General features: G+C 39.0%; 1 protein-coding gene across 6 annotated transcripts in view; it reads left to right on the top strand.

The window, feature by feature from the left end:
* The window catches only part of USP54 (ubiquitin specific peptidase 54), a 94,715-nt gene that overhangs the window by 10,869 nt on the left and 71,717 nt on the right, over positions 1-12,129 (top strand). Inside the window, exon 1 of one of the 6 annotated variants that reach the window (XM_068139809.1) lies at positions 11,991-12,053. The exons of the other annotated variants lie outside the window; for them this stretch is intronic. The gene's annotated coding sequence lies outside the window, so the exon portion shown is untranslated. Of the gene's footprint in view, positions 1-11,990; positions 12,054-12,129 lie in introns of those variants that run through there. 6 annotated transcript variants of the gene reach the window in all.

The following is a 12,129-nucleotide window of genomic DNA, read 5'->3' as shown; positions in this document are numbered from 1 at the left end:
TTTAGGAAGGGCTTTTGGCTATAGAGTTACATCATTTCTTGGTCAAGCAGTGTCAACTATTGCATTAAAAGAATGCTTATGAATTGCTTAGATTGCAAAAAAATCCCCAAGGCATACCTAAGGTGTATCCTTCTCTTGGGTTTTTTTGTGTCTTTCTTTGTGTGTGTGGTTTGGTTTTGTTGGCGGTATTTGTTTGCGGGGGGGGGGGGAGGGTTTGTGTGTGGGTGGTGGTTGTTTTTCTAATACTTCTGATTGTCAGTAGTTCAGAGATATCCTGAACTGGATCTGGAGAATAATCTGTAATTGCCTCTGATTGACTTATATTTGGTTAATAAGTCTAGTTTTGAACCAAATTGTATTTTGACATGAACAATATTCTGTGGCAGGGAATTCCACAATTTGTGATGTATGGTAAATTTATGAACTGTTATTTGTTTTTAAACCTGTTACCTCATAGTTTCTTTGTTTTCCAGATCATAGTATTGTGAAATAATGCATAATCATTTGTGATATAAAGACCTCTATTGACTCCCCCTTGTGCCCTTTCTAACTATCTACTTTTCTTCTTTTGCTGTCTCTTTTGTGGTTCTACTGTAGTATTTCAGGGTGGTGGCAGGAATTACGTAGCAGAGTCAAGCTTTAGAAGGTATATGGATCTGTGCATATAATACCTGTTGATTTTATGTGCCTCAGGAAGATCACAGTGGAGTCTGTGTACACCCTATGCTGTCTACAGTTCTTGATAAAATTTTTTTAGCACTTTTATAAAGAATGTTTATCTGTAGCTTTGCTCTTTGTGAGGGAGGTTAGCCCTTGCTTGTGTTTAATAATCCCATTTTGTTCTATCCAATCGCTCAGCTTTCTAGGTTATTTGTGGAAGGTGTTTTTAGTGAAACAGTATGTTGTTTAACTTCTGTCTTTGCCTTGGCTCTAGATTAATTCTTGCTGTGCCCAATTAAGCAGAGATAACAAACATCTGTGTCTAGAAGTAAGAATGTTGGCAAAAGTTGAGTGTGCTTGATAAAATAAAAGCACATTTTTAAATGGAGCTATAGACATAATCTGATTTTTTTTTTTTTTTTTCCTAAGCATAATCACTTTGAACTTTGCAATTTCTATTAGCCAATTTTTAAGTTGCAAAGCTGTCGACCCATCAAAGGGGAATACAAAGGAGAGCAGGCTGTTTGGGTCAGTTTATCCATATGAAAGGAATAGGTACAACTCTTTTGCTTCAATTATGTCTTTAGGCTTACCTTATGCATTCAAATAGTAACGGTTGGTGGGTTGATAACTATGTTAAAGATAATAGCACTTAAAAATTTTAGAAGGAGGAGAACTGGGCCACTACAGTATTAGTTTCCACTGGGCATTTATTATATCAGCCTCTATTCCAGCCTTCCCTGGCAAATTGTATGTCGCTGTTACCCAGGCTTAAATATGTAGGAATTGGGCTCAGCTATTTTGTAAGTCACCACTCTCTTGCTTATTGTTAAAGATGCCCAGAAACAAAGCTTCCTTTGACAGTTAAGGACTGAAGATTTATTTCTTGTCTTTGCTTTGTAAAAATGTTTTATTCCTTTTACTGTTTGAAATGTCAAATTAATCTAGGTGAACTCAGTTCTTGGTATGTTTTTTCATGCTGTTTTTTGTGGGTTTGGGTTTTTTTGGTTGTTGCTTGGGTTTTTGTCTTTCCCCTGGATGCCCAGAATTCTATTTCGAGTCTTTCAGTACAAAGATTTCAACAAATATACTTTGGCAGGGTTTCATAAGTAGCCAGGACAATTGGGCACAGAGGCTTGACTTGTTGGAGAACTTTAGCCTAGAACTGGGAATAAAGTGTGGTTCTTCAGGCTGTACCAGTACTGTTACATCCAGACTTCACTGAGAAGTGAAAAAGAACTAGATCTTGTGCTGTTGGTGTTCTTACAGAGATAGTCCTAAAATCTTTTAACTTCTGCTTTGGGAGGGTGAAGTTCTTGGAGGATATGCAAAGCAGCATAATTAAGCTACATTACAATGAATTCTTAGGAATTAGCAGAATGACTTTGCAAGTGTAATGTGCATATCTATAAGCAAGAGAGAGAAATTATATTAATTCAGAAACATAGTTCAGTCTTTCTCTGTACATAGATTAATCAGTAGGTTACAGATCCTGATCATATAGATAGAATGCAACTGAGCTTGCACCGAAAAGTAAGCTTAGACAAGCATTGCAAATACAGAGTGTACTAATTACTCAAATTCTGTTAGAGAATTGTTTAACTATATATATATTTGGATTGAATTCTGGTGTGGTTGTCAATCATGGAATATTCAGTCATCTGTGGAAGATAATCATATAATAGATAGTGAACTAGATAGGAGAGAGACTGACACAAATGTTTAAAGGTTGTATGAAGAGCCTGCATCAACATAATTTTGTTGATGGAAACAGCTGTGATATATGTTGCAGCAGAGCAAATCATATCTGAAAGGTGATGTGCCTCTTACCATGTTAATCTTCCTAAACACATTGAGTTCTTGAGCTCTGAGTTGAAATTATTATGTTATGGGAGCTCTAGTAATTATATCTCCTTCATGTAAAAGAAAATCAAACACAGTTTTTAATGTATCTTTAAGAATATAATGAATGCAAGCTCTCTTCAAATTGGCCAGTAAAATGCTATCTAATAGTGTTTAATATTGCTAAGTAGATCAACATAAAGAACAGCAACCTTTGTAACATTCTTACTAATTTCCAAAACATTAATCTTTCTAATAGTGCTCCTATAGAAAAAAGCAAACCAACCAACCCCCAAAATCCCACCAGTTGAAACCCAAGTATTTGTTCTTGTAAATTACTTTGCCTCATCAGGAAGATGTGGTGAACTGTAAATTAGTGAATGAGCAGTTGGAACATGAAATCTCCTTTGTTAGTGTATTGTTTGAGATTTCCCATGAGTATATGTAGTTAATTCACTAGTGGTTGATACTAATGTGTTTTGCTTCTAACAGTAATTGGACGAGAAGTGCATTAGTCAGTTAATGCAATTTTGCTGATGGTCAGTATCTTGTTAAGTCATGATAAATCAGTGTTTGAGCCTTCCAGTGGTGGGCAAAGCAGAGTATATCTGGTACTTGTTTTTATCTTCAAAACTATTAGTATTTGTACTGTTAACTAGATAAAGCCAGATACTCCCCAAAAGCTAAGCATTAACTTACAATCTTAACCCAACTAAATAGTATTTTTCTCTTTTTCTTCTAATATTAGAATTGTTAGATTTTGCCCTGCTATTTCTAAAACATCCTAAAATTATATGTCAAACGAATTTTGGATAATCTTAGGAAAACTAATTAATTCTAAAGATACTTTAATTACTTTTTATTTTACTTTAATTTTTATTAATTTACAGTTGTATTTTAGTGCCATACTTCTTTTGTCTGGTATTTATATAAAAATGAAAGTTTTCAAGAAAGTAAAGGACTACAAGGTTATGAGTATACTTAGTATATTCAAAAGATAATTTTAGATATTCATTGTATAAATACTGTGAAATGGAAATAAACAACTTGGGTGCATGGTGAATACCATGCAATACACTTACGAAAACTTATTGTCTGGCAAAAATCAGCAGAGCTGCACTAGAGCTGCTGATGTCTTTAAACTTTTTTGTATGTGTGTTCTTTGTTAATATTTTAAAATAATGAAAATGAACATTTACATCTTAAACTGTCACATATGCATGCTCTGTAGTAAGAGTCTGCTATTCTTTAATTTAATTTTGGGCAATGGCAGCAAGTAACTTACATTCCTGAATGTTAACAGTGCAACAATGTAGGAATGTTCAGAAGAGTTGCTGTTTTTGTGCACTGTGCTGTGGGACACCGAGAGTATCTGGAGGATCACCTCTGTCAGGCTTAATTCTGTTTTTTTATCTGCAATCCCGTATTCAGTATATGTGTGCAAGTATGTGAACAAAGTATGTGCTCTCCTGCCCCAATGTAACCCAGCTCTATCATCCTAGCTGGATGTACAGAGACAGACAAATTTCTAATTGACATAGAAGCGACGCTAATATGCTGCAAACGATCCTCTAATCAGTCTTCCCTCCCTGGTGTGATGGCTGGTCTGGATTGCAGAGCTCTGGTTCTATTCATGTTACTGCCTTACTGCAGATACCCTCCATACCGCTGTTGAACTGGAAATGGCCCTGCATTTACAAATACCCCTTCCTCCTGGAGCCTTGTCATCTTGGCCTTTCTGAGAGGGCTGCATGCAGCACTGGACCTACTGCTGAGTTGCCCTCACCACTTTGTGCTCCTAGCTGCCAGTATGCCCATGGCTCTGTTACGTGGGGTTTTGATAGGCAGCACAATTTTGTAAGATGAACTAAGTACTATGAAAATAACCTCAAAACATTAGCAGGAGGAGAACATAAGTGAGGAGCAGTTGGTACAGGAAGAAAATAAAATGCACCGAGGATATATAAGGTGGATGGTAAATCTGAAGCAAATCTTTTGCATACTTAGTACTTGGGTAGGTTATTTATTAGGCTGGACCTGATGACGTTTGTTCTTTGACATGTTAGAAAAGTTCAGAGCCATCTCAGTACCATTGGCTGCTATCTGAGATGCTGGAAGAGTTGAAAATGAAAAAGAGGTGGGAGGAGGGGACCTGGGAGATTATAGACCTGTCATCTTCCACACTGAACAAATTCTTGTGCAAAGTGTAAGCCGCTCTGAGAGAAGAACATGTCACAATCACCACAAATTTAGGGAAGGTAAATAGTCATGCCAGTTTAGTTTTCTTCTGCATTATGACAATAAGGCCCATGAATTGACAGGAGAATTATGAATGTTAGTATTTTTATATTAGTGAGTTATTTAGCATTGTTTCATGTGATAATCTTACAAACAAGCAAAAGATGTAGCCTGAAAGAAACTATTGCAGAGTATGAGCAAGACTCATTGGATGACTGTGCCTAGTGAGTAGTTGTTAATGATTGTCTGTCAAAATGAAATGGTTGTATTGAATGTGGATCCACCACGGTCTGTTGGGTCTGTACTCATTCTGCTTCACTTCAATTTTTTTGTTAATGACCTTGATGATAGAGAGTGTGCTTACAAAATCAATTCACTGAAAATGCCCCCAAAATTTGGAGGGAATGTGTGTGTGTATATATATATATAAAGACACAAGTTTAAGAGCACAGAACTATTTAGAGAAAATCTTAGGCACTAAGTAGGGATGAATTGAAGCTCTACACTTAACAGAAATCATGTATATACAGGGTAGGGGAACAGGTAATTAGGTGATAATTCCCCGGAATTCCTTATGTTCTCAAGGGGCAGATGTTATATCAGGAGCGATGAAATTATGAGCATAGCCTGTAAAACATACAGCATAATCTTTTTTTAGCTACAGGTAATTCCTCAGTTAAGTGTTGCATCTGGTTATGACAAAAGACCCAAGAAACAGCTGAACAGAGACTGCAAGAAGAGTAATCAAATAATTTGGGGCCTAGATAATGGCTCCTAATAGGAAAGACTGAAATAATTTGAACTGGAGAGAGGCAATCCCAAGAAAGTAACTGAATGGCGTAAATCTTTTTGTTTGTACTTAAGTAGGCTACAAAATGGTAGGAAGTTGTCAGGTGTAAAGCCCATCCATAAGAGGTATGGAAAGACAAATGATCTTATATTGTTGCAAAGGACCAGTTCCTGAGGTAACTGACATTTTTTTTGTCAGGACTTAACAGGCTTGTTGGAATGTTACTGACTTACAAAAATGGACGTGATATCCCAAGACAATATCCACTAGACAAAATTATGATGCTGGTAGCCTCCATATTGCCAGTCCTTCCATTTCTAATGTCCTCTAATTCAGTGGCCTTCATCTTGTTTGTGTTGGTACTTCATTACATACTAGGAATACCACACAAGATTTTCAACTCACTTTTCCTTATAGCAGGCCCTTGACAGGCCTGTAAGTAGTCAAGTTTTATTTCTTTCTCATTTTCATAATGACTTCAGTTGTCAGTCCAGCACTCTGGGAACTCAACATATTATTATCATCTGTTGGTAATTGTTTTGTTTATAAAATATTTCTCAATTTCCATTGTATATTTCTCCACTGAGAAATGAGTGCAAACCTCAGTTACCTGTGTTGTTAGCATACTTTGAGTCTCTGTATTGTTATACCCTAGAACACGTCTGTAATCATCTTGGAAATTACCTTGCTTGGCAATTTTAGTTTCTATTTTCTCAAAGAGAAATAAGTGATTTCATGAGTCAGAGCCAACAGCCTGTTTACAGTGTAGCCAGCCAAACCTGAATTCTACGCCTGAGAGTGGAATTTGTCAGCGCTTCAAGCACTTTATAATAGGACTTTTTGTTTAAGAAATATGAAGGAAATTTCATCATTTCAGTGTTCCTTGTTTCTAATAACTTACTATGAAGTGCTTCCAAATTAAATTTTTGCATTCCATGTATTTGTTTTTGTTTCCTATTTGAGATGTTAATGCAAGGAAACATGGAAGTTCTAACAGCTGAACAAGAGGTGTTGAGCAGGGCAGATGTCTGATGTGAAAACTCTAGGGGTACAACATGCTGCAGGGAAACATTCTGCAACTTCTAAAAAGTGGAGGGTTTTTGCATATCACAAAATGGATCAGTATAATTTGAAAGACACATTTGTTACTAGTTAGAATATGAGGGGATGATTTGAAGTACTCTTCTGCTTGATTGCTCGTTGCTCTTATCCTACTATTTTGCTTCTCCATCCTGTAGTGAATTTGGGCTAAATACTGTGATCACATACCAGGCTTTCCTAGTTGTGTGGTCCTGGTCCTATTATCTGCAAGGGAAGTTTTTGCTGATATTTGAATAATTGTTGATCATTAGCTTTTAATTTTTCAGACAAATACATGTAGCAGAACTCACATGTTTGTGCTTATTCTGGCTCTGGTCATATTTAAATGGTGTTCTTTTTAACAAGAGTGAGAAATTCTTGCCTTTAAATTTAAGGTACAGAGCTAGCTGTATGAAACTAATAGGTGATACAGATACTTAAAATAAATAGGGGGATGCTGAGCATGGTGGAAAGCAAACTAACATTGTTTTTTGCTGATAAACTAGTCTGCAAAAAATATGCCAAAAAAAGCTAAGTCCCTGAGAGCATGCCAATAACATGTGCCACTGGAATTGAAAGGATGAGACTACTATGTGGGAGGAATGTATTATGAAGACATACCGTAGTATAGAATTTGCAAGATGTTGCAACATCATCAACCAGCTCTCAGTGGTACTGATGCTTCCAGGTATATGAGGCAGAACCAGCATTTGGTGTGATTTAAATGATCTATTTGAGAATGCCTGGAGTTTGGGAGTGGTGCAGTGCTGCCAAGCTGTGTGCTGAGCTTGTCAGCTCTCCAGGTTAGGGCAACAGAACTGCTTTTCCCATGTGGGTGGGTAGCAATGAAATCTACAGCAGAGACAGCTGTTGGTCAATGGATAATTTCATGTTGTATCTTACTGATCTTTGAAAGCCATAGGTAGATCAGAAAACTCATGGCTTTCGTTTTTCTTAAAAGAACTGGAATGTGGATGCCTTAAATAATTTGGACTTCTACCTTGCTTATCTGCACTTAAAACCAGGGAGCACAGACCACCTGTCTTACTGTTTATGGCATATCATGTTGCACTTCCTATGCTTGACTTAAAGACAATTAACATTCTTTCAACCAACAAAAGTTACTTTAATCTTGATTTACTTGGTAGAGGAAGGATGCCTCTCACTGCAGAATGCTGTATTAGGCTGTTGGATGTCATTTTGTCTACTATTTGTCCGTTTCTTTGTAGAATTAAAACATTAGGATACATAATAGAAGCTTTATTTTTAAGTGTATGTTAAAGTATGGTGTTACGAAAACCATTTTAGTAGAATTACAATCCAAACCTGCAATTTAGTTATGTCTCTATGTCTAAAATTTGAGTAGTAGGTTTCAGTTATGAAGCAGAGGAAGGTCTATGCTCAACACAGCATCAGATGCTGATACACTTCTAAAGTGGGAGATAGTGCATCTTTGTTTTAAGGTCACTGCTGTTTGAAAATGCCATAGGTGACTGTAGTAAAAAATGAAGGCTAACAAGTCACTCAGTCCTAGTCTTTTTTGCTTTCTTGGGCACAGATGATGCTAGACTGTACTACTACATTAGTCTTCATCAGTATTTCAGTGCATTTTTGTTATGTGCCTAAACATGGACTCTGAGACAGGTATACCCAATTTTACCATAAAGCAGAAGAATTTGAACTGTCTCCATGCAATAGAAGGAAATGGGATTTGTCTTATGTTAGAAACTTAGTAGCTAAGTGCTCTTAAATGACACAATTTATTTAGGCTACTAGAAGGACACAATATAAAGGCTACAAAGATTTGGAAAAAATCCACTGGTCTTTACATAGAATAACATTTAGAAGGGTCCTGCATCTGGGTCGAGGCAATCCCAGGCACAAATACAGGCTGGGCAGTGACTGGCTGGAAAGTAGCCCTGAGGAGAGAGACTTGGGGGTGCTGGTGGACAAAAAGCTCAACAGGAGCTCTCAGTGTGCACTTGCAGCCCGCAAAGCTGCATCAGGAGAAGTGTGGCTAGCAGGTCGAGGGAGGTGATCCTCCCCCTCTACTCAGCCCTGGTGAGACCCCACCTGGACTACTGTGTCCAGTTCTGGAGCCCCTATTACAAGAGGGATGTGGAGGTGCTGGAACGTGTCCAGAGAAGGGCCACAAGGATGATCAGAGGGCTGGAGCACCTCTCCTATGAGGACAGACTGAAGGAGTTGGGGCTGTTCAGTCTGCAGAAGAGAAGGCTCCGAGATGACCTAATTGTCGCCTTCCAGTATCTGAAAGGGGCCTACAGGAAGGCTGGGGAAGGACTTCTCAGGATATCAGGTAGTGATAGGACTAGGGGGAATGGAATGAAGCTGGAGGTGGGGAGATTCAGGCTAGATGTGAGGAGGAGGTTCTTCACCATGAGAGTGGTGAAACCCTGGAATGTGTTGTCCAGGGAGGTGGTCGAGGCCCCGTCCCTGGAGGTGTTGAAGACCAGGCTGGATGAGGCTCTGTCCAGCCTGATCTAGTGTGGGGTGTCCCTGCCCATGGCAGGGGGGTTGGAACTGGATGATCCTTGTGGTCCCTTCCAACCCTGAATGAAACTATGAAACTATGAAAGTGATTCTGTTGTGATTTCACTATGCAAGGCAGAACTGAGCTGTAATTTTAGGTCTTGAATATTCAACATTGTCAGTGGATAGCTGTGTTGGATGGTAATACGTGTAAATATATTGGTTTAATTTACTGTTTGATCTAGGGGAAGGCAACAGGAAGGCAGCACAATGGTCTGTATAAGCAATAGTGCTGCAAACTTGCTACAGACAATGGTTGATCTGCCAGCTGTGAAGACCCGACTTCCAGCCTCCAACTGAAGTTGCACAGCTGTCTTTGTAAGGGTGGGAGCTCGGTGATCAAAAGGGCACCAAACAGGATGGATAAAAATCAACCAAGGGTTGGGGGTTTGTGGTTTAGTGGTGGGGTTTTGTTGTGTTTTTTTGTGGAGTTTTGTGTGTCTTTTTATTTTAAGTTTTTGGGTTTTAATGTGACATTTTCAAGTTATTAAAATTGTTTTTAATGAGAGAAAAGTGCATTTTTAGTATATCTAAACTCCACATTTAAGACTATCAATAATTAAGATGATATTTTCTAAATATACTTTAAAATAAAATCTCACTGCTTGCCACTAAAATTTTAGATGCTGAATTGAAACTAGCGCTAATGAACTAACAATTACTTTTTGACAATAACTTTGTGTTTTAATTATAGTGTAGCTGTAACAGTTTTAATTGCAGTCTTTTTCAGCTTAAAATGAAAGATGAAAATGCAAGATACTTAATGTTTGAGTAATAGCCTAGAGAACTGAGAGGATGAGATCCCCTAGTTGTGCAAGTGTTCAGCATTGGTGCTTATTGTCAGTATCAGTTTAATTCAGGTTACTCAAATACTTTTTTTAAAAATTAAAAGCAGTTAAATAATGTCATGTAACTTCTGTCCATGTGCAGTTTGAGATTATGAATGTGAAATTCTATTGTAGAAAATATACCACATGCCATTCACCATTTTCTGAAAGATAGTCCTGATTATCTAGTATAGTATCTTAGGTAAGTAACCTCAGTAAACCAGAAATACAGATCTTATAAATACTCAGAAAATGAGGAAAAAAAAGAGTCTAAATGTTAAGAGACTGGTTTTAGACATATGAATGCTTAAAAATATAAGGAAAACCATAAAGGAATAATGTATGTAGGGGAAACTGAGAGTGTAATTCAAGTATTTTAATAAGTATGTCTTTTGCAGTGTCTTCCTCATTATCAAAGCAAGAATCAAAATTTTGTGTATGAAGGCATGGTATACTGTGTTAAAGCTTAACTCAGCCTGCTCCTATATAGAATAATGTCTCTCATCTTCTGCTCTGAATGATGTGCTTCCAAAGGCCGGCATGCTTCCACCACTGATCGGTAGTGGAACTCATGCATAGAAACATGAAGGGGCATTTTATTCAGAATCAGATAATTGTTTGGAAATAGCTGTAGAATGTTGTTAAGTAAAATCTTTATGGTATTAGTTAGCCAATGAATGATCCTTTCCTCTATTTTTTCATCTTTGATATCTAAAGGTAAGAACTGTCACTGAAAGCATATATGAGAATTGGGAAAGTATCATGGGCTGATTATTTTACAGTTGAGGAACTGGAGCAGAGGATTGATTTGCATGAAATTGCCCAGAAAGTTGGAGGACATGGTGATTAATCCTGGTAGCTGGTCTAGACTGGAGGCTTTATGCTGACAGTAGTGAAAGAAATAAAAAAATGCCTGCATGGTTGCAGCTTGAGAATTTCCAGTGAACTTCTCAAGGTTTAAGTGAGGCTGGTGTGTTTTCATAACTGAGTGTATGGCAATACAGTGTATTCGGTATGGATTTGATATAAATAGGAAGGATGGCATAGAGGAACAACCATAGTTTTGTTCGAATTTGCCTCTTGAATAGATTTCAGTGTTCCTGTCTTTGCTTTAATTCCTCTTTCTTCCACGTTAATGTTAGTTGCCCAGCTGAGTGGAAGTGATGCAGACACTGATTTAAAGGTCTCTTGTCCTCCAGCATATTTTCTTAGTTGAGAGGATCACTGAACAGAGTAAGAGGACAATTGATTTTGATTAGGGGAAAGGATAGTGATAACAATTTGATTTGCCCCAGTTAAATTTTGAGTGTGTCTAATCTGGCAGGCATGGATGGTATAGACTAAACGGTTATCAGTTCTGTGCCATGTTAAATTGGTGGGTTTCTTCTGGCTGAGTATCTAAAGTAACTTTTGTTCTGTATGTGCCCCGGGGAAGAGGCAAGCCTCCACTGATGGGTAAACTTGTTTTAGGGGTTAAAGAGTAAAGTCGTGGGCTTCAGGTGCGTAAGAACTTCTGCCGTTTGTATTCGTGGATGGCAACTGTAGAGAGCGAGCTATGGAAAGGAGGGGCAAAGATTTTTAACTATGCTGCTGAAATCCACCAAGAGTGATTTTCTTACCCGAATTATTTACATAAGCAGAGATAACTTTTTCCGGGAAGGAGTAGGACAGCAAGCGGCAGCAGGGCTGGAGGGAGAGAGCCCTGGCACTGAGGCAAGAAATCTCTTCGTCATTCCAGCAGGTGGAGGAAAGGTGTTGGAAGGCCTCGAGCAGCACGCACATAGCCCTGTGCGTCTAGCCTCGCCCATGGGGGAAGCTGACGGGTTCTGCGTGTTACCGAAGCCTGTCCATCTTCCATTTTGGGCGCTGCTCGCTGGCGATCTTGCCCACCGCGGCCGCACTGCTCCAGCCCCGCCGCTGGCCCTTTAAGACGCGACCTGCCCGGGGATCAGGTGCGCGGCTGAGAGGTGACGTCATGGTGCTGGAGGCGGCGCCCTGGCTCCCGCGCTGCCCACGCCGCGGGACAGGGCAGCGGCGGCGACTCTCTCCGAGCGGTCGGGCCTGCGGTGAGTGCGGCCGCCTCTGTGGGTGCCGGTGCTGAGCGCGGCCAGGAGAGCGCGGCGGGATGGGCAGCGGCGGCTG

The sequence above is a fragment of the Melanerpes formicivorus genome, unplaced genomic scaffold, assembly GCF_026170545.1.
Source record: "Melanerpes formicivorus ecotype bairdi unplaced genomic scaffold, bMelFor1.0.p_v2 SCAF_6, whole genome shotgun sequence".
In the NCBI taxonomy this organism is placed as follows: Eukaryota; Metazoa; Chordata; class Aves; order Piciformes; family Picidae; genus Melanerpes; species Melanerpes formicivorus.
Note: the sequence above shows the minus strand (reverse complement) of the source record. Positions and strands in the feature narration are given on the sequence as shown.